The sequence below is a fragment of the Oncorhynchus kisutch genome, linkage group LG2 (assembly GCF_002021735.2).
Source record: "Oncorhynchus kisutch isolate 150728-3 linkage group LG2, Okis_V2, whole genome shotgun sequence".
Lineage (NCBI taxonomy): Eukaryota > Metazoa > Chordata > Actinopteri > Salmoniformes > Salmonidae > Oncorhynchus > Oncorhynchus kisutch.
In genome coordinates, this window is record NC_034175.2 from 69,172,757 (window position 1) to 69,198,843 (window position 26,087).

Genomic DNA, 26,087 nt, shown 5'->3' on the forward strand with positions numbered 1-26,087 from the left:
GAGTTGTATCTCCAGACAGAGGAACAGTTAAAGTGGTGAGTTGTATCTCTAGACAGAGGAACAGTTGCAGTGGTGAGTTGTATCTCCAGACAGAGGAACAGTTCTAATGGTGAGTTGTATCTCCTCTACATACTGTTTTTATTTTAAATAAACATGAGCTGTTTAAAAAAGAGGGGGAGGACCTTGTCTCGCCAGTCACTGGTACTGAAATGGTTGAGAAACGCTGTACTGTACTGCCAATGACATGTGTGTGTAGGATCATTGTGTGTAGGGTCAGGGTGTGAAGGGTCAAAGTGTGTAGGGTCAGGATGTTTAGTGTCAGGCTGTTTAGGATCAGGGTGTTTAGGGTCAGGCTGTTTAGGGTCAGGCTGTTTAGGGTCAGGGTGTTTAGGGTCAGGCTGTTTAGGGTCAGGGTGTTTAGGGTAAAGGCTGTTTAGGATCAGGGTGTTCAGGGCCAGGGTGTGAAGGGTCAAAGTGTGTAGGGTCAGGGTGTTTAGGGTCAGGCTGTTTAGGGTCAGGGTGTGAAGGGTCAAAGTGTGTAGGGTCAGGATGTTTAGGGTCAGGCTGTTTAGGGTCAGGGTGTTTAGGGTCAGGCTGTTTAGGATCAGGCTGTTTAGGGTCAGGCTGTTTAGGGTCAGGGTGTTTAGGGTCAGGCTGTTTAGGATCAGGCTGTTTAGGGTCAGGCTGTTTAGGGTCAGGGTGTTTAGGGTCAGGCTGTTTAGGGTCAGGCTGTTTAGGGTCAGGGTGTTTAGGGTCAGGCTGTTTAGGATCAGGGTGTTCAGGGTCAGGGTGTGAAGGGTCAAAGTATGTAGCGTCAGGGTGTTTAGGGTCAGGCTGTTTAGGGTCAGGCTGTTTAGGGTCAGGGTGTTTAGGGTCAGGGTGTTTAGGGTCAGGCTGTTTAGGATCAGGGTGTCAAGGGTCAGGGTGTGAAGGGTCAAAGTGTGTAGGGTCAGGGTGTTTAGGGTCAGGCTGTTTAGGATCAGGCTGTTTAGGGTCAGGCTGTTTAGGGTCAGGGTGTTTAGGGTCAGGCTGTTTAGGGTCAGGGTGTTTAGGGTCAGGCTGTTTAGGATCAGGGTGTGAAGGGTCAGGGTGTTTAGGGTCAGGGTGTTTAGGGTCAGGCTGTTTAGGATCAGGGTGTTCAGGGTCAGGGTGTGAAGGGTCAAAGTGTGTAGGGTCAGGGTGTTTAGGGTCAGGCTGTTTAGGATCAGGGTGTTCAGGGTCAGGGTGTGAAGGGTCAAAGTGTGTAGGGTCAGGGTGTTTAGGGTCAGGCTGTTTAGGGTCAGGGTGTGAAGGGTCAAAGTGTGTAGGGTCAGGATGTTTAGGGTCAGGCTGTTTAGGGTCAGGGTGTTTAGGGTCAGGCTGTTTAGGATCAGGCTGTTTAGGGTCAGGCTGTTTAGGGTCAGGGTGTTTAGGGTCAGGCTGTTTAGGGTCAGGCTGTTTAGGGTCAGGGTGTTTAGGGTCAGGCTGTTTAGGATCAGGGTGTTCAGGGTCAGGGTGTGAAGGGTCAAATTATGTAGCGTCAGGGTGTTTAGGGTCAGGCTGTTTAGGGTCAGGCTGTTTAGGGTCAGGGTGTTTAGGGTCAGGGTGTTTAGGGTCAGGCTGTTTAGGATCAGGGTGTTCAGGGTCAGGGTGTGAAGGGTCAAAGTGTGTAGGGTCAGGGTGTTTAGGGTCAGGCTGTTTAGGGTCAGGTTGTGAAGGGTCAAAGTGTGTAGGGTCAGGATGTTTAGGGTCAGGCTGTTTAGGGTCAGGGTGTTTAGGGTCAGGCTGTTTAGGATCAGGCTGTTTAGGGTCAGGGTGTTTAGGGTCAGGGTGTTTAGGGTCAGGCTGTTTAGGGTCAGGCTGTTTAGGGTCAGGGTGTTTAGGGTCAGGCTGTTTAGGATCAGGGTGTTCAGGGTCAGGGTGTGAAGGGTCAAAGTGTGTAGGGTCAGGGTGTTTAGGGTCAGGCTGTTTAGGGTCAGGCTGTTTAGGGTCAGGGTGTTTAGGGTCAGGGTGTTTAGGGTCAGGCTGTTTAGGATCAGGGTGTTCAGGGTCAGGGTGTGAAGGGTCAAAGTGTGTAGGGTCAGGGTGTTTAGGGTCAGGCTGTTTAGGGTCAGGTTGTGAAGGGTCAAAGTGTGTAGGGTCAGGATGTTTAGGGTCAGGCTGTTTAGGGTCAGGGTGTTTAGGGTCAGGCTGTTTAGGATCAGGCTGTTTAGGGTCAGGGTGTTTAGGGTCAGGGTGTTTAGGGTCAGGCTGTTTAGGGTCAGGCTGTTTAGGGTCAGGGTGTTTAGGGTCAGGCTGTTTAGGATCAGGGTGTTCAGGGTCAGGGTGTGAAGGGTCAAAGTGTGTAGGGTCAGGGTGTTTAGGGTCAGGCTGTTTAGGGTCAGGCTGTTTAGGGTCAGGGTGTTTAGGGTCAGGGTGTGAAGGGTCACGGTGTGTAGGGTCACGCTGTGAAGGGTCACGGAGTGTATGGTCACAGTGTGAAGGGTCAAGGTGTGTGTGTATGGCTATTGGCTGGTTGGAGGGGTTAGTTGGCTGGGTTATTTCTCTCCAAATGAAATCAAAAGTGTATTTGTCACGTGTGCCGAATAAACCAGGTGTATACCTTACAGTGAAATGCTTTCTTACAGGCTCTAACCAATAGTGCGGAGGAAAAAAGAATGTGTGTGTGTGTGTGTGTGTGTGTGTTTGTAGGTAAGTAAAGAAATAAAACAACAGTAAAAAGGCATTTGAAAAAAGAGTAGCAAGGCTATTTACAGACACCGGTTAGTCGGGCTGATTGAGGTAGTATGTACACGTGGGTATGCTTAAAGTGACTATGCATATATGATGAACAGAGAGTAGCAGTAGCGTAAAAAGAGGGGTTGGCGGGTGGTGGGACACAATGCAGATAGCCCGGTTAGCCAATGTGCGGGAGTACTGGATGGTTGGGCCAATTGAGGTAGTATGTACATGAATGTATAGTTAAAGTGACTATGCATATATGATAAACAGATAGCAGCAGCAGAGTAAAGTAGGGGTTGGGGGAGGCACACAATGCAAATTGTCCAGGTAACCATTTGGTTACCTGTTCAGGAGTCTTATGGCTTGGGGGTAAAATCTGTTGAGAAGCCTTTTTTTCCAAGACTTGGCACTCCTGTACCGCTTGCCATGCGGTAGTAGAGAGAACAGTCTATGGCTGGGGTGGCTGGGGTTTTTGACAATTTTCAGGGGCTTCCTCTGACACCTGGTGTAGAGGTCCTGGATGGCAGGCAGCTTTGCCCCAGTGATGTACTGGGCCGTACGCACTACCCTCTGAAGTGTCTTGCGGTCGGAGGTCGAGCAATTGCCATACCAGGCAGTGATGCAACCAATCAGGATGCTCTTGATGTTGCAGCTGTAGAATCTTTTGAGGATCTCAGGACCCATGCCAAATCTTTTTAGTTTCCTGAGGGGGAATAGGCTTGTCGTGCCCTCTTCACGACTGTCTTGGTGTGTTTGGACCATTCTAGTTTGTTGGTGATGTGGACACCAAGGAATTTGAAGCTCTCAACCTACTCCACTACAGCCTCGTCGATGAGAATGGGGACGTGCTCGGTGCTCCTTTTCCTGTAGTCCACAATCATCTCCTTAGTCTTGGTTACGTTGAGGGATAGTTTGTTATTCTGGCACCACCCGACCAGCTCTCTGACCTCCTTCCTATAGGCTGTCTTGTCGTCGTTGATCAGGCCTACCACTGTTGTGTCGTCAGCAAACTTAATGATGGTGTTGGAGTCGTGCCTGGCCATGCAGTCGTGGGTGAACAAGGAGCACAGGAGGGGACTGAGCACGCACCCCTGGGGAGCTCCAGTGTTGAGGATCAGCGTGGCAGATGTGTTGCTACCTACCCTCACCACCTGGGGGCGGCCCGCCAGGAAGTCCAGGATCCAGTTGCAGAGGGAGGTGTTTAGTCCCAGGTTCCTTATCTTAGTGATGAGCTTTGAGGGTACTATGGTGTTGAACGCTGCACTGTAGTCAATGAATAGCATTCTCATGTAGGTGTTCCTTTTGTCCAGGTGGGAAAGGGCAGTGTGGAGTGCAATAGAGAATTCATCATCTGTGGATCTGTTTGGGCGGTATGCAAATTGGAGTGGGTCTAGAGTTTCTGGAATAATGTTGTTGATGTGAGCCATTACCAGCCTTTCAAAGCACTTCATGGCTACAGACATGGAACAGTGATGTGGGCTGGTGTGGATAAAATGCCAGGGCCGAATTCTTTTCGCAGCCCGTCCCTGCTAACGAGATTAGTGAAGAGCCCACCCTTCTAAACAAAAACTCTCAGTCAGTTTCGGGCAAGTCTATGAGCCAAATGTACTCTCCCCTTCCGAAATTCAAAATCTTGATTTGTTCAAATGATCAATGACAAAAAATCTGCACACTGGAACTGAATTACTTGTTAGTCATCACATCCCACAGTCCACAGATGCTAAGAAGACCACCCCATCATCTCTGAAACTTGGAACCTTGGAAATGTGGAACTTTGGAACATTAACATCTTTAAACCTCAGAACCATGGAACCTTGGAGAGAGAGAGAGAGAGAGAGAGAGAGAGAGAGAGAGAGAGTGAGAGAGAGAGAGAGAGAGAGAGGGTGGGAAGAAAAAAGAAAGAGAAAGAGAGTAAGAGATAGAGACAGAAAGAGGCAGAGAGACAGAGAGAGAGAGAGAGACCGAAAGAGAGAGACAGAGAGAGAGAGAGAGAGAGAGAGAGAGAGAGAGAGAGAGGGGGGGGGGGAAGAAAAAAGAAAGAGACAGAGAGAGAGAGAATCCAGAATCGACCCAGTGTTCTGTTGTTGTGATATGTTGATGCCTGGAATGACAAAGGATCTGGAGCTTCAGCTTTCATCTGCTCCCATGTGTTTCTAGTCAGGATTGGAAAAATCTCAGCCTTCGGGGAATGTGTGTGTGTGTTTACAAGCCTTGGTATATGTACAGTATAAGTGTGCGTGTGTATCTGTGTGTGGGCGGTAGTATGTGGGGGCTCACTGTGGCTTTTTGACAGAGAATCCAGTAGGCTGTATTTGTTAATTTGTGAATATTTTGTTTCCCTATACTATTCAGTTCAGCATTAAGCCCAGTCACCCCAAGTACAACACTAGGACATTTGGTAACTTAACTGAAGAGAAACAAACAAACGTTGGGTTCATAAGAACTTCTATTCAAAGGACATTTCATTTCCTGTATCTGTTGATGGAAAATCGAAAAGACATTTTTACAATGATCATAAAAAAGGAATATTCACAATCATATAATTGCTTTAATTATCAGTTCATACCCTCAGCAATAATATTGGATAAACAAATATCTAGACAAAAACTTAAAAAACGGATTGCTTTTCACACCATTCCTTAGCAACAACATCTTAAACAACATCTTGCGATACAGTCCAAGGTTATAATATATACAGTCAATTTTCCCACATTTTGTAATGACATTTTTGCCAATTGATTAAAAAAAAACGATATTATGTGCTCTTGATTTGTCTAGTGTCATTTCTTTATTTAACTTGTTTATCTCGGTACTCAGTGTATATAGCCACATATATAAACACATTATCACTCAATCTGTATTTATTCTTCTTGTTATTAGGTTTCTATTCTTTTTATATTTTTCTCTCTGCATTGTTGGGCATTTCATTGTTAGTCCACACCTCTTGTTTAGAAAGCATGTAACAAATGCCATTTAATTTGATTAGATTTTTATTTGATTTCTTGTTGTGAAGCTGGGATCTGCTTGGTATGTGTCTCGTCAATACAGCCCATGACAATAAAGCTTCCGGGAATTGAATTGAAATGAATTGCAATGAATTGGGAGTAGGCAGAGATTACTGAATGAATCTTTGTGTAATGCAAATGTTGGTTGGGGGTATTCTGTGAATTATGTAAATGCTGGTTTGTGTAATCTCTGGAATTTTTTTCAATCGCATATGAGCTATTTTTGGATCTGTGTTGAAACCTATCTATAGTAGAACAGCAATGATCAAATGCTCAAATACATTTACAGAACTTCTGATCATTTTCTTGCCATAGTACCTGACTTGCAAATCTTAGACCACCTATTGCAAAACTTGAAATACTAAGGTCATCATCAAATATAAAATTCACTCTTACAATTAGTGTTCTGTTCAAACAATATAACACAATGTTTCCATCAGAATAAAAATGTGTTCGATTGTGTTCAGTGTTTCAGTCAATCGGTAAATCACCCCTTCAGTGTCATACTTCATCTTCAGTATATGGAAAATATGTAGGCAATGGGGACTGACCATTGACCAAACCAGGCTTTGTATTGCATAAATAAACATGTATTGTGATGATGCTGATGAATGAATCCTGCACAGAATGTGCTTCTTTTTGATCAAATGTTTATTTTTTTTAAATCAGGAAAAATATTTGATGTGTATGAAATTGTTTGGTAAACTATGTACAAGGGGAATTATGTCCCATAATGCCGCACCTTTTAGGTAGTTGTCATTCAGATCATTATGATTTAGTGACGGCAAAGAACATGTTTTTATTTTATTTGACCTTTATTTAACTAGGAAAGTCAGTTAAGAACAAATTCTTATTTTCAATGACGGCCTAGGAACAGTGGGTTAACTGCCTGTTCAGGGGCAGAACGACAGATTTGTACCTTGTCAGCTTGGGGGTTTAAAATTGCAACCTTCCGGTTACTATTTGAAAGTTCTAACCACTAGGCTACCCTGCCGCCCCAGTGATCTACTGGGATTTTTAAAACTTTCTTGTTTGTCTACATGGACTCAAGAGGTATATGTGGTTACGTTAATTTTTGTATGTTCTTTTGATGAATTTATTTACCATTTTGATTGTATAATAGCTTTGAGAAGGAAACTACACTTTGAAAACACATTTATTGTTCTATCTTGTGAACTTTGTTTTTACAAATCTGCAACTATGCCCCCCCCCCAAAAAAAATGCTTGTACACAATTGAGAATAACGGTGGTAGTGGTTGGTGTACTTTCTGGGGGTTAGCGTACTTGGGTAGTTTTGTGGGAAACTGGTGTGGGTGGGGAATTTGACATTTCCTGTCTTCCCGTCTGTCACACTGTGCTGTCTATCAGCTAGCTAATCATACTACCAAATATTCTACATATATAAAATGGGTCCTTGTCATCTTTCCTTTGCTGTTTTCAAATCATCCTGCAATTGTACATATACATATATAAGCAGTCACATATAGCTGCAATGTACTCATGCACACACACGTGATGGTCCTATCACATAAGATGAATGTTTACAGACCAAATGAGTAGAATCTACGGTAAGTGTACCTTACAATAACACTCAAAGGCAATGTTATTACATGTGCAACGACAGCACACATTGCACCTCATCAACGACAGCACACATTGCACCTCATCAATGACAGCACACATTGTGCCTAATCAATGACAGCACACATTGCACCTCATTAATGACAGCACACATTGTGCCTCATCAATGACAGCACACATTGCGCCCCATCAAGGACAGCACACATTGCGTCTCATCAAAGACAACACACATTGCACCTCATCAACGAAAGCACACATTGCGCCTCATCAACGACAGCACACATTGCACCTCATCAAGGACAGCACACATTGCGCCTCACCAAACGACAGCACACATTGCACCTCATCAACGAATGTTATTGCTTTTCATACAGATCATCTTGAATGAACCTACATGGTGGTTAACCAGAAGGCATGAGTGTGTACAACACATTGACCCCATGGAAAGAGATGTGGATAGGGGCATCATGCACTCATTGTTTTTACAGGGGGCACAAACTACTTGAGGATGGGGGGGTCAAGTTGGATAACAACAGTTCCCCCCCCCCCCCGCAATCTAGAGACATAATCATTAAGCCTAAAAAAACATGTATAATTTTGTTCATAGATTATCCTACCCATGCTAGATTACGAAGATATCATTTATAAATTGTCAGGTAAGGGTGCTCTCGAGCGGCTAGATGTACTTCAAATTTGCCATCAATGCTCCTTTTAAAGGACACATCACTGTACTCTGTACTCCTCTGTCATCTCTGTATACCCGTCGCAAGACCCACTGGTTGATGCTTATTTATAAAACCCTCTTAGGCCTCACTTCTCCCTATCTGAGATATCTACTGCAGCCCTCATCCTCCACATCCTCATCCTCGTTCTGCCACATTCTGCCAGTCACATTCTGTTAAAGGTCCCTAAAGCACATACATCCCTGGGTCGCTCGTCTTTTCAGTTTTCTGCAGCTAGCGACTGGAACGAGCTGCAACAAACACTCAAACTGGCCAATTTGATCTCAATCACTTAATTCAAAGACTCAATCATGGACACTCTTACTGACAGTTGTGGCTGCTTTGCATGATGTATTGTTGTCTCTACCTTCTTGCCCTTTTTGCTGTTGTCTGTGCCCAATAATGTTTGTACCATGTTTTGTGCTGCTACCATGATGTGTTGCTACCATGGTGTTGTCATGTTGTGTTGCTACCATGGTGTTGTCATGTTGTGTTGCTACCATGCTGTGTTGTCATGTGTTGCTGCCTTGCTATGTTGTCTTAGGTCTCTCTTTATGTAGTGTTGTGATGTCTCTCTTTTCGTGATGTGTGTTTTGTCCTATATTTACATATTTTTAAATGTTTTACATTTTTAATCCCAGCCCCCGTCCCCGCAGGAGGCCTATTGTCTTTTGGTAGGCTGTCATTGTAAATAAGAAATTGTTTTTAAATGACATGCCTAGTTAAATAAAGGTTACATTTGTTTTTGCTCTGACATGCACTTTCAACTGTGGGACCTGATATAGACAGGTGTGTGTAGACAGGTGTGTATAGACAGGTGTGTGCCTTTCCAAATCATGTCCACAGGTGGACTCCAATCAAGTTGTAGTAACATCTTAAGGGATGATCAATCTAAAAATGTGTTTGATTTGTCATTATGGGGTATTGTTTGTAGATTGATGAGGATTTTTTATTTATTTTTTAAATAAGGCTGTAACCTAACAAAATGTGATAATTATGATAATTATCAATAAACGTGAAGTTTGGTAATAAATGTAACATCTGAAGAAAAACAAACAGTAAAACTGGACAAATCTGAGGAGGTACGTGCCTTTTTGCCCCCAACTGGATGTAGAGTCAATGATGCATGGTGTCGTAATGAAGGGTTTTGTATCTCATTAGCTTTGGAGTTTTGGATAAAATAAAATAAATGTATAGCTTCAACAGAAGCACTAGCTCAGTACACAATGTAAGTATGTTGTAGAGAGGGAAGAGGAGAGAGAGGGGAGAGAGATGGAAGAGGAGAGAGAGAGGGGAGAGGAGAGAGAGGGGAGAGGAAAGAGGAGAGATGAAAGCGAGAGGAGGGAGAGGAGAGAGAGGGGAGAGGAAAGAGGAGAGATGAAAGCAAAAGGAGAGAGAGGGGAGAGGAGAGAGAGGGAAGAGTGAGAGGGAAGAGGAGAGAGAGGGAAGAGAAGAGCGAGAGGAGCAAGAGGAGAGAGAGTGAAGAGGAGAGAGAGGAAGAGGAGAGCGAGAGGAGAGAGGGAAGAGGAGAGTGAGGGGAGAGAGAGGGAAGAGGAGAGTGAGGGGAGAGAGAGGAAAAGGAGAGAGAGGGGAGAGAACAAGAGGGAGATAATGCAATAAAGAGAGAAAGAGAGAGAGGAAGAGAGGAAGAGAGAGAGAGAGAGAGAAAGAAAGAAACAGAGATAGAGAGAGAGAGATGCCATCAAAAGGAACATAACATTTGATATTCCAATCAGGATCTGGTTATAAAATACTTGAATCAGTAGTATAACCCGATGCCCTTGATGGTTGTGAGGTCTGGGGTCCGCTCACCAACCAGTAATGAACTAAATGGACAAACACCAAATTGAGACTCAGCATGCAGAATTCTGCAAAAACATCCCCAGGGTACAAAGTAAAACACCAAATAATGCATGCAGAGCCGAATTAGGCTGATATCCATTAATCCAGAAAATTATACAACCGCCTAAAAGGAAGCGATTACCAAACCTTGCACAACAAATCCATCAACCAATAGAGAGATTAATCAAGAGAAGAATCCCCTAAGCAAGCTGGTCCTGGGGCTCTATTCACAAACATAAACAGACCCCACAGAGCCCCATAACTCCCGAGTGGCGAAGTGGTCTAAGACATTGTACCTCATTATCTTTGGAATTTTGGACAAAATAAAATAAATGTATAGCTTTTTTATTTTTTATTTTATTTCACCTTTATTTAACCAGGTAGGCTAGTTGAGAACAAGTTCTCATTTGCAACTGCGACCTGGCCAAGATAAAGCATAGCAGTGTGAGCAGACAACAAAGAGTTACACATGGAGTAAACAATTAACAAGTCAATAACACAGTAGAAACCAAAGGGGGAGTCTATATACATTGTGTGCAAAAAGGCATGAGGAGGTAGGCGAATAATTACAATTTTGCAGATTAACACTGGGGTGATAAATTATCAGATGGTCATGTACAGGTAGAGATATTGGTGTGCAAAAGAGCAGAAAAGTAAATAAATAAAAACAGTATGGGGATGAGGTAGGTGAAAAAGGGTGGGCTATTTACCAATAGACTATGTACAGCTGCAGCGATCGGTTAGCTGCTCAGATAGCTGATGTTTGAAGTTGGTGAGGGAGATAAAAGTCTCCAACTTCAGCGATTTTTGCAATTCGTTCCAGTCACAGGCAGCAGAGTACTGGAACGAAAGGCGGCCAAATGAGGTGTTGGCTTTAGGGATGATCAGTGAGATACACCTGCTGGAGCGCGTGCTACGGATGGGTGTTGCCATCGTGACCAGTGAGCTGAGATAAGGCGGAGATTTACCTAGCATGGACTTGTAGATGACCTGGAGCCAGTGGGTCTGGCGACGAATATGTAGCGAGGGCCAGCCGACTAGAGCATACAAGTCGCAGTGGTGGGTGGTATAAGGTGCTTTAGTGACGAAACGGATGGCACTGTGATAGACTGCATCCAGTTTGCTGAGTAGAGTGTTGGAAGCCATTTTGTAGATGACATCACCGAAGTCGAGGATCGGTAGGATAGTCAGTTTTACTAGGGTAAGCTTGGCAGCGTGAGTGAAGGAGGCTTTGTTGCGGAATAGAAAGCCGACTCTTGATTTGATTTTCGATTGGAGATGTTTGATATGAGTCTGGAAGGAGAGTTTGCAGTCTAGCCAGACACCTAGGTACTTATAGACGTCCACATATTCTAGGTCGGAACCATCCAGGGTGGTGATGCTAGTCGGGCATGCGGGTGCAGGCAGCGACCGGTTGAAAAGCATGCATTTGGTTTTACTAGCGTTTAAGAGCAGTTGGAGGCCACGGAAGGAGTGTTGTATGGCATTGAAGCTTGTTTGGAGGTTAGATAGCACAGTGTCCAAAGACGGGCCGAAGGTATATAGAATGGTGTCGTCTGCGTAGAGGTGGATCAGGGAATCGCCCGCAGCAAGAGCAACATCATTGATATACACAGAGAAAAGAGTCGGCCCGAGAATTGAACCCTGTGGCACCCCCATAGAGACTGCCAGAGGACCGGACAGCATGCCCTCCGATTTGACGCACTGAACTCTGTCTGCAAAGTAATTGGTGAACCAGGCAAGGCAGTCATCTGAAAAACCGAGGCTCCTGAGTCTGCCGATAAGAATATGGTGATTGACAGAGTCGAAAGCCTTGGCAAGGTCGATGAAGACGGCTGCACAGTACTGTCTTTTATCGATGGCGGTTATGATATCGTTGAGTACCTTGAGTGTGGCTGAGGTGCACCCATGACCGGCTCGGAAACCAGATTGCACAGCGGAGAAGGTGCGGTGGGATTCGAGATGGTCAGTGACCTGTTTGTTGACTTGGCTTTCGAAGACCTTAGATAGGCAGGGCAGGATGGATATAGGTCTGTAACAGTTTGGGTCCAGGGTGTCTCCCCCTTTGAAGAGGGGGATGACTGCGGCAGCTTTCCAATCCTTGGGGATCTCAGACGATATGAAAGAGAGGTTGAACAGGCTGGTAATAGGGGTTGCGACAATGGTGGCAGATAGTTTCAGAAATAGAGGGTCCAGATTGTCAAGCCCAGCTGATTTGTACGGGTCCAGGTTTTGCAGCTCTTTCAGAACATCTGCTATCTGGATTTGGTTAAAGGAGAACCTGGAGAGGCTTGGGCGAGGAGCTGCGGGGCGGGCGGAGCTGTTGGCCGAGGTTGAAGTAGCCAGGCGGAAGGCATGGCCAGCCGTTGAGAAATGCTTATTGAAGTTTTCGATAATCATGGATTTATCAGTGGTGACCGTGTTACCTAGCCTCAGTGCAGTGGGCAGCTGGGAGGAGGTGCTCTTGTTCTCCATGGACTTCACGGTGTCCCAGAACTTTTTGGAGTTGGAGCTACAGGATGCAAACTTCTGCCTGAAGAAGCTGGCCTTAGCTTTCCTGACTGACTGCGTGTATTGGTTCCGGACTTCTCTGAACAGTTGCATATCACGGGGACTATTCGATGCTATTGCAGTCCGCCACAGGATGTTTTTGTGCTGGTCGAGGGCAGTCAGGTCTGGGGTGAACCAAGGGCTGTATCTGTTCTTAGTTCTGCATTTTTTTAACGGAGCATGCTTATCTAAAATGGTGAGGAAGTTACTTTTAAAGAATGACCAGGCATCCTCAACTGACGGGATGAGGTCAATGTCCTTCCAGGATACCCGGGCCAGGTCGATTAGAAAGGCCTGCTCACAGAAGTGTTTTAGGGAGTGTTTGACAGTGATGAGGGGTGGTCGTTTGACTGCGGCTCCGTAGCGGATACAGGCAATGAGGCAGTGATCGCTGAGATCCTGGTTGAAGACAGCGGAGGTGTATTTGGAGGGCCAGTTGGTCAGGATGACGTCTATGAGGGTGCCCTTGTTTACAGAGTTAGGGTTGTACCTGGTGGGTTCCTTGATGATTTGTGTGAGATTGAGGGCATCTAGCTTAGATTGTAGGACTGGCGAGGTGTTAAGCATATCCCAGTTTAGGTCACCTAACAGAACAAACTCTGAAGCTAGATGGGGGGCGATCAATTCACAAATGGTGTCCAGGGCACAGCTGGGAGCTGAGGGGGGTCGGTAGCAGGCGGCAACCGTGAGAGACTTATTTCTGGAGAGAGTAATTTTCAAAATTAGTAGTTCGAACTGTTTGGGTATGGACCTGGAAAGTATGACATTACTTTGCAGGCTATCTCTGCAGTAAACTGCAACTCCGCCCCCTTTGGCAGTTCTATCTTGACGGAAGATGTTATAGTTGGTATGGAAATCTCTGAATTTTTGGTGGCCTTCCTGAGCCAGGATTCAGACACAGCAAGGACATCAGGGTTAGCAGAGTGTGCTAAAGCAGTGAGTAAAACAAACTTAGGGAGGAGGCTTCTGATGTTGACATGCATGAAACCAAGGCTTTTTCGATCACAGAAATCAACAAATGAGGGTGCCTGGGGACATGCAGGGCCTGGGTTTACCTCCACATCACCCGCGGAACAGAGAAGGAGTAGTATGAGGGTGCGGCTAAAGGCTATCAAAACTGGTCGCCTAGAGCGTTGGGGACAGAGAATAAGAGGAGCAGGTTTCTGGGCATGGTAGAATATATTCAGGGCATAATGCGCAGACAGGGGTATGGTGGGGTGCGGGTACAGCGGAGGTAAGCCCAGGCACTGGGTGATGATGAGGGAGGTTGTATCTCTGGACATGCTGGTAGTAATGGGTGAGGTCACCGCATGTGTGGGAGGTGGGACAAAGGAGTTATCAGGGGCGTGAAGAGTGGAACTAGGGGCTCCATTGTGAACTAAAACAATGATAACTAACCTGAACAACAGTATACAAGGCATATTGACATTTGAGAGAGACATACAGCGAGGCATACAGTAATCACAGGTGTTGAATTGGGAAAGCTAGCTAAAACAGTAGGTGAGACAACAGCTAATCAGCTAGCACAACAACAGCAGGTAAAATGGCGTAGACTAGGCAACGGGGCCAACAGATAGAACAAACAAGCAGAATGGAGTACCGTGATTAATGGACAGTCCAGCGTGCATCAGCTATGTAGCCAAGAGATCAGTGTCCAGGGGGCAGCGGTGGATGGGGCAGGGAAGCTGGCCTGGCGAGTGTTATCCAGGTTTAAAAAAACTAACAATGACTAAATAGCTTGTAGCTAGTTAGCTGGTTAGCTTCGGTAGGTTCTTGAGTGTGTTCTAAAAATAAATAAATAAATAATAGCGATTCCGTATCACATTGGGTGAGGCAGGTTTCCGGAAGGTATAAACAAATTAAAAGTCAAAAGAGATAGAAAGTAAATATGGGTCCGGTGAGCGTTTGAGACGCGGCGATTCAGGCGGTTAGCAGGCCTGTGCTAACAAGCTAACAGTTTGTAGGCCCGGGCTAGACAAGGTAGCAGTTAGCGGGCCGGAGCTGGACAAGCTAGCAGTTAGCAGGCCGAATTAGCAAGCAGGGAGATAGCGAGGGCTAGAGAGTTAGCCTTTGGGGGACGTCGCGATGGGGTGAGTCTGTTTATTCCTCTTCATGCGATGACATCAGTAGACCGGTCGTGGGCCCGGGTATTGTAGCTCAGGAGTATGCTACGGTGGTAGCGCAGGTGCTACGGCCGGGCTAGCTTCAAGCTAAGTGGGTGGAAACGCTAGCCAGGAGTAATCCGAGGTTGCGGTTTAGCTAGATAGCTAGTTGCTGAAAAATCCAGCTGAAAGATGTTCCGTTTGCGGTGGGAATCCGGGGATGAAAAATAAATAGGTCCGTTGTGCTCTGGTTAAAGTCGCGTTGTACGAACAGGCGAGAGCTTTCCGAACTACAGGTTAGCTGATGACCGGTTAGCTGGAGACCGCTAGCATACCCGCTGGTTAGCTGGCTAGCTTCAGTTGAGGGGTCCCGAAGTAAATATAAATACTTTAGGAAAAATAGCTACATTGGGTGAGTCGGGTTGCAGGAGAGTATTTGGAAGCTTAGGGTTTAGCAAAATGTTTTCAAAGAGATATGTGGAGAAAATATGTAAAAAACGAAAAATAAACGATATATACAGGGACACGACAGGACAGGACGACCTACTGCTACGCCATCTTAGAATCGCTTCAACAGCAGCACTAGCTCAGTATACAATGTAAGTATGTTTGAGAGAGGGGAGAGAGATGGAAGAGAGAGGGATACGGAGCGAGAGAAGGAAGAGAAATTGCATCTCAGTGCAAGATGTCCCTGGTTCGAATCCAGGCTGCATCAAATCCGGCCGTGATTGGGAGTCCCATAGGGTGGTTCACAATTGGCCCAGTGTCGCCCGGATTTGACTGGGGTGGGCTGTTATTGTAAATAAGAATTTGTTCATAACTGACTTGCCTAGTTAAATGCAACAACACAATTAGACCCAACCATATCATGAGAAAACAAAATATAATTACTTGAGAAATAGGAAAGAATTGACCAAAAAACAGAGCATAGTGGAATGCTATTTGGCCCTAAACAGAGTACACAGTGGCAGAATGACTGACCCCAAAATTAAGGAAAGCTTTGACTATGTACAGAGTCATTGAGCATGGTGTTGTTATTGAGAGAGGCTGCTGTAGACAGATCTTGCTCTCAAGAGAAAACAGGCTATGTGCACACTGCCCACAAAATGAGGTGGAAACTGAGCTGCACTTCCTAACCTCCTGTCAAATGTGTGACCATATTAGAGACTCAGATTACACAGAACCACAAAGAATAAAAAAAACAAATCCAATTTGGATAAACTCCCATATCTACTCGGTGAAACACGACAGTGTGCCATCACAGCAGCAAGATTTGTAACCTGCTGCTACAAGAAAAGGGCAACCAGTGAAGAACAAACCCCATTGTAAATACAACCCATATTTATTTTGATTCATTTTCCTTTTGTACTTTAACTATTTGCACATAACATGTGTGTCTTTATGTTTTGTAACTTTTGTGAGTGTAATGTTTAATGTTAATTTTGATTGATTATTTCACTTTTGTTTGTTATCTCTCCTTCTGCCCCCTATCAGGTGGAACCTCTGTCAGGTTGAGCCTCGTATGAGGGGGAAGCCATTTAGTGACGGACATTACTGTGTCACCTGCTGATGTCAGTGAGCCGAATCCCCATCAGTTATTCATGAAGCGATCTGAGGGGCTGAGAGGGAGGGAGGGAGGGAGGGAGAGAGGGAACAAGGGAGGTTATGAGGGAGGGAGGGAGGGAGGGAGGGAGGGAGGGAGGGAGGGAGGGAGGGAGGGAGGGAGGGAGGGAGGGAGGGAGGGAGGGAGGGAGGGAGGGAGGGATGAAGGAAACACTGAGTGAGAGAGTGAAGGAGACAAAGACACAGAGATAAATGAGAAAGTGAGAAAGCAAGACAAGACAAGAAAAAAATAGAGACAAATAGAAAATGAGAGAGCGAGATACCTCCTGTTCCTTTCCTTTCCTATAGATTTAGAAACCCCTTGGTGATATAAGGTACCTGTGTGTGCTCATGCTTGTGTGTAATGTGTATTGCAGAGAAAACCTCCGACATCAAAGACAACAGGCTAATGCTTGAGCTCATCTCTTAGAAATGTGCAGAAAGCTGACATGCAGGGGGATGTTGGGTGAGAAAGGGGCAGAGGGGAGGGGGGATTAGCAAGATTTAAAGCAGGAGGGGGGTAATCAGTCCATGCATGAGGGGGCATGGCGGGGGCAGGGGTGAGAGATTGCCAATTGTTTCACAGTATGTCAGGTATGGTGTGAGGGGGAAAGGTCAACGTTCTCCAAAATATGCATACTTAGGGTATGTGTCAGGTGTGTGTCAGGTGTGTGTCAGGTGTGTGCGTGTCAAATCAAATCAAAGTTTATTTGTCATGTGCGCCGAATACAACAGTGAAATGCTTACTTACATGCTCTAATCAATAGTGCATAAAAGGTATTAGGTGAACAATAGGTAAGTAAAGAAATAAAACCAACAGTAAAAAGAGTGAGGTTATAAAGGTAGCGAGGCTACATACAGTAGAGAGGCTATATACAGTAGCGAGGCTACATACAAGCACCGGTTAGTCAGGCTGATTGAGGTAGTATGTACATGGTTAAAGGTTAAAGTGACTATGCATATATGATAAACAGAGAGTAGCAGTAGCATGAAGAGGGTGCGGCAGGGTAGCCTAGTGGTTAGAGTGTTGGACTAGTAACCGTAAGGTTGCAAGTTCAAACCCCTGAGCTGATAAGGTACAAATCTGTCATTCTGCCACTGAACAGGCAGTTAACCCACTGTTCCTAGGCTGTCATTGAAAATAAGAATGTGTTCTTTAACTGATTTTCCTTGTGAAATAAAAAAAAGAGGGGTGGTGGGACACAATGCAGATAGCCCGGTTAGCCAATGTTGGGGTTACTGGTTGGTCGGGCCAATTGAGGTAGTATGTACATGAATGTATAGTTAAATTGACTATGCATATATGATAAACAGCAGCAGCGTAAAAAGAGGTGCTCGGGAGCACACAATGCAAATAGTCCAGGTAGCCATTTGATTACCTGTTCAGGAGTCTTGGGGGTAAAAACTGTTGGGAATACTTTATGTCCTAGACTTTGCGCTCCGGTACCGCTTGCCATGCGGTAGCAGAGAGAACAGTCTATGGCTGGGGTGGCTGGGGTCTGACCATTTTTAGGGCCTTCCTATGATAACGCCTGGTGTAGAGGTCCTGGATGGCAGGCAGCTTAGCTACAGTGCTGTACTGGGCCGTACTCACTACCCTCTGCAGTGCCTTGCGGTCGGAGGTTGAGCAATTGCAATTGCCGTACCAGGCAGAGATGCAACCAGTCAATCAACGACGAGACAGCCTATAGGGAGGAGGTCAGAGACCTGGCCGGGTGGTGCCAAAATAACAACCTATCCCTCAACGTAACCAAGACTAAGGAGATGATTGTGGACTACAGGAAAAGGAGCACCGAGCACGTCGCCATTCTCATCGACGAGACTGTAGTGGAGCTAGTTGAGAGCTTCAAGATCCTTGGTGCCCACATCACCAACAAACTAGAATGGTCCAAACACACCAAGACAATCGTGAAGAGGGCACGACAAAGCCTATTCCCCCCCAGTAAACTAAAAAGATATGGCATGGGTCCTCAGATCCTCATAAGGTTATACAGTATGCTCTTGATGTTGCAGCTGTATAATCCCTATGAGGATCTGAGGACCCATGCCATATCTTTGCCCTCTTCACGATTGTCTTGGTGTGTTTGGACCATTCTAGTTTGTTGGTGATGTGGGCACCAAGGATCTTGAAGCTCTCAACTAGCTCCACTACAGTCTCGTCGATGAGAATGGCGACGTGCTCGGTGCTCCTTTTCATGTAGTCCACAATCATCTCCTTAGTCTTGGTTACGTTGAGGGATAGGTTGTTATTTTGGCACCACCCAGCCAGGTCTCTGACCTCCTCCCTATAGGCTGTCTCGTCGTTGATCAGGCCTACCACTGTCGTGTCGTCTGCAAACTTAATGATGGTGTTGGATTCGTACATGGCCATGCAGTCATAGGTGTGTGTGTGAGTGCGCGCGCCTGTGTGTGTGTGTGTGTGTGTGTGTGTGTGTGTGTGTGCATGCGTGCATGTGTGTGTGGTACATACTGGGGATTCTTGGGTTTGAGAGGGGCTTGCAGGAGCAGAGAACACCTGGTTGAGAGGTGAGTCACACAGGATGTTAATCATTCTGACATTTAGATATAATCAAACACTGCTTACACACACACACCTGTCACTTTGGCTTAATTCACTGACTCACCTATGAATGAGGAGAAAAAGAGACAAAAAAATTAACAAGGTGGCAGACATGACAGGACACTTTTAACGGAGGTGAAAACAGGCTGGAGAGGATACATGGCTGCAATCACTGGCGGCCACCAAGACAGAATGACATCACTTCTATGGAAAGACTTGTCATTTAAGACATGAAGAAACCGTTTCTGGTGAAAGCAACTCTCTGAGAATGAGTTTCAGTTATTGAAACTGTCTGAATTCAAATGACTGATTCGGAGTGTGAAAGCGAGTGAATGTCGACCGTTTGAATGGAGCTTCTGTGGTTTTCTTGATTGCTCTGAAAGTGTGTGTGCATGTGTGAAGTATACTTTATAAGGTCAGTGTTGATGTCACTATGATTCCCCCTAATGAAAGTTTGAAGTCTTCCTGAAACATTAATGTTATCATATTGCATCTCTCAGGGAAACAACCAAATTACATCCAAGTGCCTTCAGATAGTCTCCACACACCTTGACTATGTCACCTTATCATATTGTCATCTCTCAGGGAAACAACCAAATGACATCCAGGTGCCTTCAGATAGTCTCCACACACCTTGACTATGTCACCTTATCATATTGCATCTCTCAGGGAAACAACCAAATTACATCCAGGTGCCTTCAGATATTCTCCACACACCTTGACTATGTCACCTTATCATATTGCATCTCTCAGGGAAACAACCAAATGACATCCAGGTGCCTTCAGATAGTCTCCACACACCTTGACTATGTCACCTTATCATATTGCATCTCTCAGGGAAACAACCAAATGACATCCAAGTGCCTTCAGATAGTCTCCACACACCTTGACCTTTTCCACATTCTGAATTTAAAATGGAATTAAATTGAGATTACATTTTTTACAATTGCTTTGGCACTAATTTCAGAACCTTGTGGTTCGGTAATCACTTGTAACACAGGCTGTCCAATGTTCAAAACATTGCATTGTGCATTCATATCTTTAAAAAAACCTTGCACTTGCAGAATCATTGGTTCAAATAACTAATTTATCATGAATTACCATAGGAACATTAATTTAGATCTCCCCAAAACAAGATATCGATAGTTTCACTGTGTAGTTGTTCGTATAATCATTAAATATTATAGTACACAATGTGTGATACATGTTTTGTTATGGTACTACACGCAAATGCATCCCTGTAAAATAACAGACACAGTGGAATCATTGAACAACATATTGAAATGTATTGATGAAATACAATAAAATCAAAACATAGGTTTCTTTGAATCAAAGCAAACATAATTATCCTAAACATAATTAGCTAAGAATCTCCGGGCATGGCGAATCCAGGCCTGACACTGGTCTGCTGTGATGTTATTGCATGCGTCATCCATGGCCTGTAGAAGGGTGGCTTGTTCGTGAGGACGCCTCTCATATACCTTCCACCTCCATGTGGAGAAAAAAGCCCAACCAATTGTGCTGTTATGTGTTGTTTTTCTCGCATTATTTGTAACTTATTTTGTACATAATGTTTCTGCAACAATATCTTATGGAAAGAAATTGTTCCTGGATATCAGGACAGTGATCACTGACCTCGGATTAGACAAAAAAAAATCAACAAGCAAGACGCACAAGACATCCTCCAAACATCCGACAGGGCCAACATCCCCGTTATTTGCAAGAGGAAGCGACGCAGGTACAGCGGACAAAGAGCAAGATGCCTGGTCAGGACCCGGAAAAGGCGGATGGAAAAGCTGCCGTTACCGTCAATACTACTCGCCATTTGCGATTATTGGACAATAAACTAGACGAGGTACGATCACGAATATCCTACCAACGTGACATCAAAAACTGTAATATCCTATGTTTCACAGAATCGTGGCTGAATGACGACATGGATATTCAGCTAGTAGGATACACGCAGCACCGGCAGGATAGAACAGCACACAGATGAGGGGAGGGGGAGGGTCTGTGCATATTTGTTAACAACAGCTGGTGCACGAAATCTAAGGAAGTCTCTAGATTTTGCTCGCCTGAAATAGAGTATATTGTGATAAATTGCAGGCCACACTACTTGCCTAGAGTTTTCAGCTATACTTTTCGTGGCTGTTTATTTACCACCACAGACAGATGCTGGCACTAAGACCGCACTCAGTCAGCTGGATAAGGAAATAAGCAAACAGGAAACCATTCACCCAGAGGCGGCGCTCCTAGTGGCCGGAGACATTTATGCAGGGACATTTATTCAAACTTAAATCAGTTCTACCAAATTTCCATCAACATGTCAAATATGCAACCAAAGGGAAAACAATTCTAGATCACCTGTACTCCACACACAGAGATGCGTACCAAGCTCTCCCTCGCCCTCCATTTGGTAAATCCGACCACAACTCTCTCCTCCTGATTCCTGCTTACAAGCAAAAATTAAAGCAGGAAGCACCAATGACTCGGTCTATAAAAAAGTGGTCAGATGAAGCAGATGCTACAGGACTGTTTTGCTATCAGAGACTGGAACATGTTCCAGGATTCTTCTGATGGCATTGAGGAGTACACCACATCAGTCACTGGCTTTATCAATAAGTGCATCGAGGACGTCGTACCCACAGTGACTGTAAGTACACACCACAACCAGAAGCCATGGATTACAGGCAACATTCGCACTGAGCTAAAGGGTAGAGCTGCTGCTTTCAAGGTGCGGGACTCTAACCCGGAAGCTTACAAGAAATCCCGCTATGCCCTGCGACCAACCATCAAAGAGGCAAAGCTAGCTACTTCCAGACACAAATGAGACAGCTCTGACCATTTTACTCGCCCTAGCAGAGCTGGTAAGGAAGTTTTCGTGTTAACCAGAGCGTTGGTGTCTGTAACTGCGCTCCTGGAAACAATTTAATTCAGATTTTTTTTGCAGACGTTTACTGACACCTGCCATATTCAACGGGTGTTGAGCGCTTGCAAATTCATTATTCTGCTCTCTGGTACACTCAGATGAGAGTGCTCTGAAATCGGAGTAGATAGCCAGGGAGAATTTATGAAAGCACCCGAATGTCCATTGAGAACGCGCAATGACTATACCATTTAGCTAAGCTAAGAATGACAGGATAATCACGTCAATAAACATTGCGTAGTTAGATAGCCTATAGTTAATATACTGTCTAGTTTGATGTATAACTACTAACTTTGGGTAGATAGCTAACATACTGGTACATACTGCTGTAATGATATGCCTTGTGGTTCATAAGGACAGCATAGCTAACATTGTCAGCCAACATAACGTGTAAGGCAACTTATTTGAAAAGTCATTACTTTATTACATTGAGTAGCAAGATACTGCGAGGACGCACTCTATCGACTCTGTGGCTTGAACATGCTTTTGGATGGACTTCGGGCAAGAAGGATGATGGTTCAAAACCTGCTCCCTGCTTGTTTCATTTGAGGTCGTGCACAATTATCAGTTTATTATTTGGTTTAAATTGCCCATTCATTGTCAGTTAGAGACACAGTAGTGCACTGGGACCCAAAAGCATAAATCAGTGCTCTATCTCCCCCTTGGTCGTTAGGGCAAATCTGCTCTGTGATAGGAGTGTTTTCTTTCTCATGCATAGCTTGGCTATTAGACTATTCTTTAGTAAAGGTTGAAAAGCCTATTAGCACCCCTCCCCAATTTGCAACAAATTATTGTTACACCCATCTCGTTCCTCGCCCTCTTCTTACGCGTCATTCTCCACCTGAGTGGATCGCTTGTGGGTGTGCTGGTTTGTATGAAGGTCTGGCTATTCACAAGCAAATTGTTATATGCTAATGAGGTACATTTGTGTCTTTTTGTCAAGAGCAAAACTTTTCTTTTCAGTCAAAAATAATTGTTCTGAAAGCAAAAAACGAGGCTTCAAAGTAAAAAACAATCAAATATTTTGTGATAGAGCGCTAAACGTTATGCTTTATTATTATCACTGTCAATCACCCTCCATTTTGGCCATTTTTTGTGTCAGTTTGGCTGCAACCAATACTGTTCAACCTTTCTTTCCAACACAAAGGAAGTCATAGAGGACACTTACGAAGAAGGACTGTGTGATGATGGCATCTCAGGGTAAGCAGCACTGGGCGTTCTTCTGTCCAACTTCTACATAGCTAGAAGGTAGCTCCTACTATTCAGTGTCAGCTCATAACATTCTACTATATTACATACAGTTGAAGTTGGAAGTGTTTCACAACTCCTGACATTTAATCCTAGTAAAAATGATCTGTCTTAGGTCAGTTAGGATCACCACTTTATTTTTAAGAAAGTAAAATGTCAGAATCTTAGTAGAGAGAATGATTTATTTAAGCTTTTATTGATTTATTCACATTCCCAGTGGGTCAAACATTTACATGCACTCAATTAGTATTTGTTAGCATTGCCTTAAAATTGTTTAACTTGTGTCAAATGTTTCAGGTAGCCTTCCACAAGCTTCCCACAGTAAGTTGGGTGAATGTTGGCCCATTCCTCCTGACAGAGCTGGTTTAACTGAATCAGGTTTGTAGGCCTCCATGTTCACACATGCTTTTTCAGTTCTGCCCTGAGGTCAGGGCTTTGTGATGGCCACTCCAATACCATGCCTTTGTCGTCCTTAAGCCACTTTGCCACAACTTTGGAAGTATGCTTGGGGTCATTGGAAGACCCATTTGCGACCAATATTTAACTTCCTGACTGATGACTTGAGATGTTGCTTCAATATATCCACCAAATTTTCCTCCCTCATGATGCCATCTAATGGTGAAGTGCACCAGTCCCTCCTGCAGCAAAGCACACCCACAACATGATGCTGCCATGCCCGTGCTTCACGGTTGGGTTGGTGTTCTTCGGCTTGCAAGCCTCTCCCTTTTTCCTCTAAACATAACGATCGTCATTATGGCCATACAGTTCTATTTTTGTTTCACCAGACCAGAGGATATTTCTCCAAAAAGTATAATCTTTGTGCCCATGTGCAGTTGCAAACCGTAGTCTGGCGGTTTTATGGCGGTTTTGGAGCAGTGGCTTCTTCTATACTGAGCAGCCTTTCAGGTTATGTCGGTATAGGACTTGTTTTACTGTGGATATAGATACTTTTGTATCTGTCTCTTCTATAGCATCTTCACAAGGTCCTTTGCTGTTGTTCATCTTTAGGAGACAAAGCACATCTCCTTCCTGAGCGGTCTGATGACTGCGTGGTCCCATGGTGTTTATACTTGCATACATTTGTTTGTACAGATGAACGTGGTACCTTCAGGTGTTTGGGAATTGCTCTCAACGATGAACCAGACCTGTGGAGGTCTACAATTTTTTTTTCTGAGGTCTTGGCTGATTTCTTTTGATTTTCCCATGTCAAGCAAAGAGGGACTGAGTTTGAAGGAAGTCTTAAAATACATAGTTTGTTAACAAGACATTTTTGGAGTGGTTGAAAACAAGTTTTAATTATTCCAACATAAGTATATGGAAACTTCAGCCATATTTGCGGAAGACCGTCACCAGGCTCACGTCAAATGTGTCATTGGAACCACTCGATACTCCCCCTTGCGGTGGTCTGGAGCAATGAAGCTGTGACGCTGGGTAGTCCCGCGGTGTAACCTCTGAACTTTTATAGGAGGAACCACTGTACCTGAACATACTCAGTCCTCAGTTGCTTCACTCTGTCTGCATTTCTTTCTAAAGGCACACGGTATAGCTGATTTAGAGACACCTGGTGCCTTTTCAGCATGTGTGCAATAGTCGGCAAACTTATGGCTTCCACATTGTTGAAAATGTCGTCATAGTCCAGGATGTGCTGCCAAATTTCTACAAGGCAAATACAATTTCTGGCCCAAATCAAATTGACCACAGCCCGCTCTTGTTGGTCAGTCAGAATTTTGCCTCTGCCTCCCTTATTTGGCCTAGTCTCAATTCTGCAGGGAAAATTACAGTAAGAACACATTTAGTCACATCACCTACTCTGTGGTACACCTTGGCATGCAGTATACAGTCATTTGACAATTGAGAGTAGCCTAATGTTTAGTGCATGCTGAAGACTTACATTGTGGAAAGTTCTGATGATTGAGGCCACGGTTGAACTTGTGAGCTTTGGTTGAATCATTGTAGCTGCCTCAGTCATTGTCATGCCATGATTTACGACATGGTCTACAACCATTGCTCGGATTTCATTGGACACTCTTTGCTGTTGCTGCCACTGTCTTGGTCCGTGGCCTTGTCCTCTACTACGTTCCCCCACACCTCTCAAACGAGGCCCATGACCACCTCTCAGAAGGGGTGCTTGTCCTCTATCACGTTCCCCCACACCTCTCAAACGAGGCCCATGACCACCTCTCAGAAGGGGTGCTTGTCCCCTGCCATTCCTTTGACCACCACGTCTTCATCGTCTTCCTCCTCCCACTGCTTGGCCTCTAGTGTGACCTGGATCACCTGCAGGCTCCATGTTATCTCTGTGTTGTGACCTGAATCACCTGCCGGCTCCATGTTATCAATATGTTGTGACCTGGATCACCTGCAGGCTCCACGTTATCACTATATTGTGACCTGGATCACCTGCAGGCTCCACGTTATCACTATGTTGTGACCTGGATCACCTGCTGACTCCATGTTATCACTATGTTGTGACCTGGATCACCTGCAGGCTCCACGTTATCACTATGTTGTGACCTGGATCACCTGCTGACTCCATGTTATCACTATGTTGTGACCTGGATCACCTGCAGGCTCCACGTTATCACTATGTTGTGACCTGGATCACCTGCAGGCTCCACGTTATCACTATGTTGTGACCTGGATCACCTGCTGACTCCATGTTATCACTATGTTGTGACCTGGATCACCTGCAGGCTCCACGTTATCACTATGTTGTGACCTGGATCACCTGCAGGCTCCACGTTATCACTATGTTGTTGTAGGTGGATACCACTCAGTTCACTATACAGCTCCATGTTATCACTATGTTGTTGTAGGTGGATACCACTCAGTTCACTATACAGCTCCACGTTATCACTATGTTGTTGTAGGTAGATACCACTCAGTCCACTATACAGCTCCATGTTATCACTATGTTGTTGTAGGTGGATACCACTCATTTCACTATATACTCGTACCACAATGTGAAATCAATCATCAGTAACGAGTTGGCAGTATTGGAAAAGCAATTACAATGGCCTGTATACACTTTATTAGGTACACCTGCGTGTTAACGCAAATAGCCTGCCTCTTCGAACAGCGAATCATGTGGCTGCCTGCAACTCAATACATAGAGTGTAAAGGGTAGAGAGCTTTAGTTGTTGTTCGACCAAACATTAGAACGGGTAAGATGTGTAATCTAAGCAACTTTGACCATGGTATGATTGTTGGTGCCACACATGGTGATTCCAGCATATCAGAACAGCTGCC

At 44.8% G+C, this 26,087-nt stretch overlaps 1 pseudogene; it reads right to left on the bottom strand.

The window, feature by feature from the left end:
• Window positions 1-417: 417 nt before the first annotated feature.
• Window positions 418-25,169, bottom strand: LOC116356538 (proline-rich extensin-like protein EPR1; annotated as a pseudogene).
• Window positions 25,170-26,087: the final 918 nt, after the last annotated feature.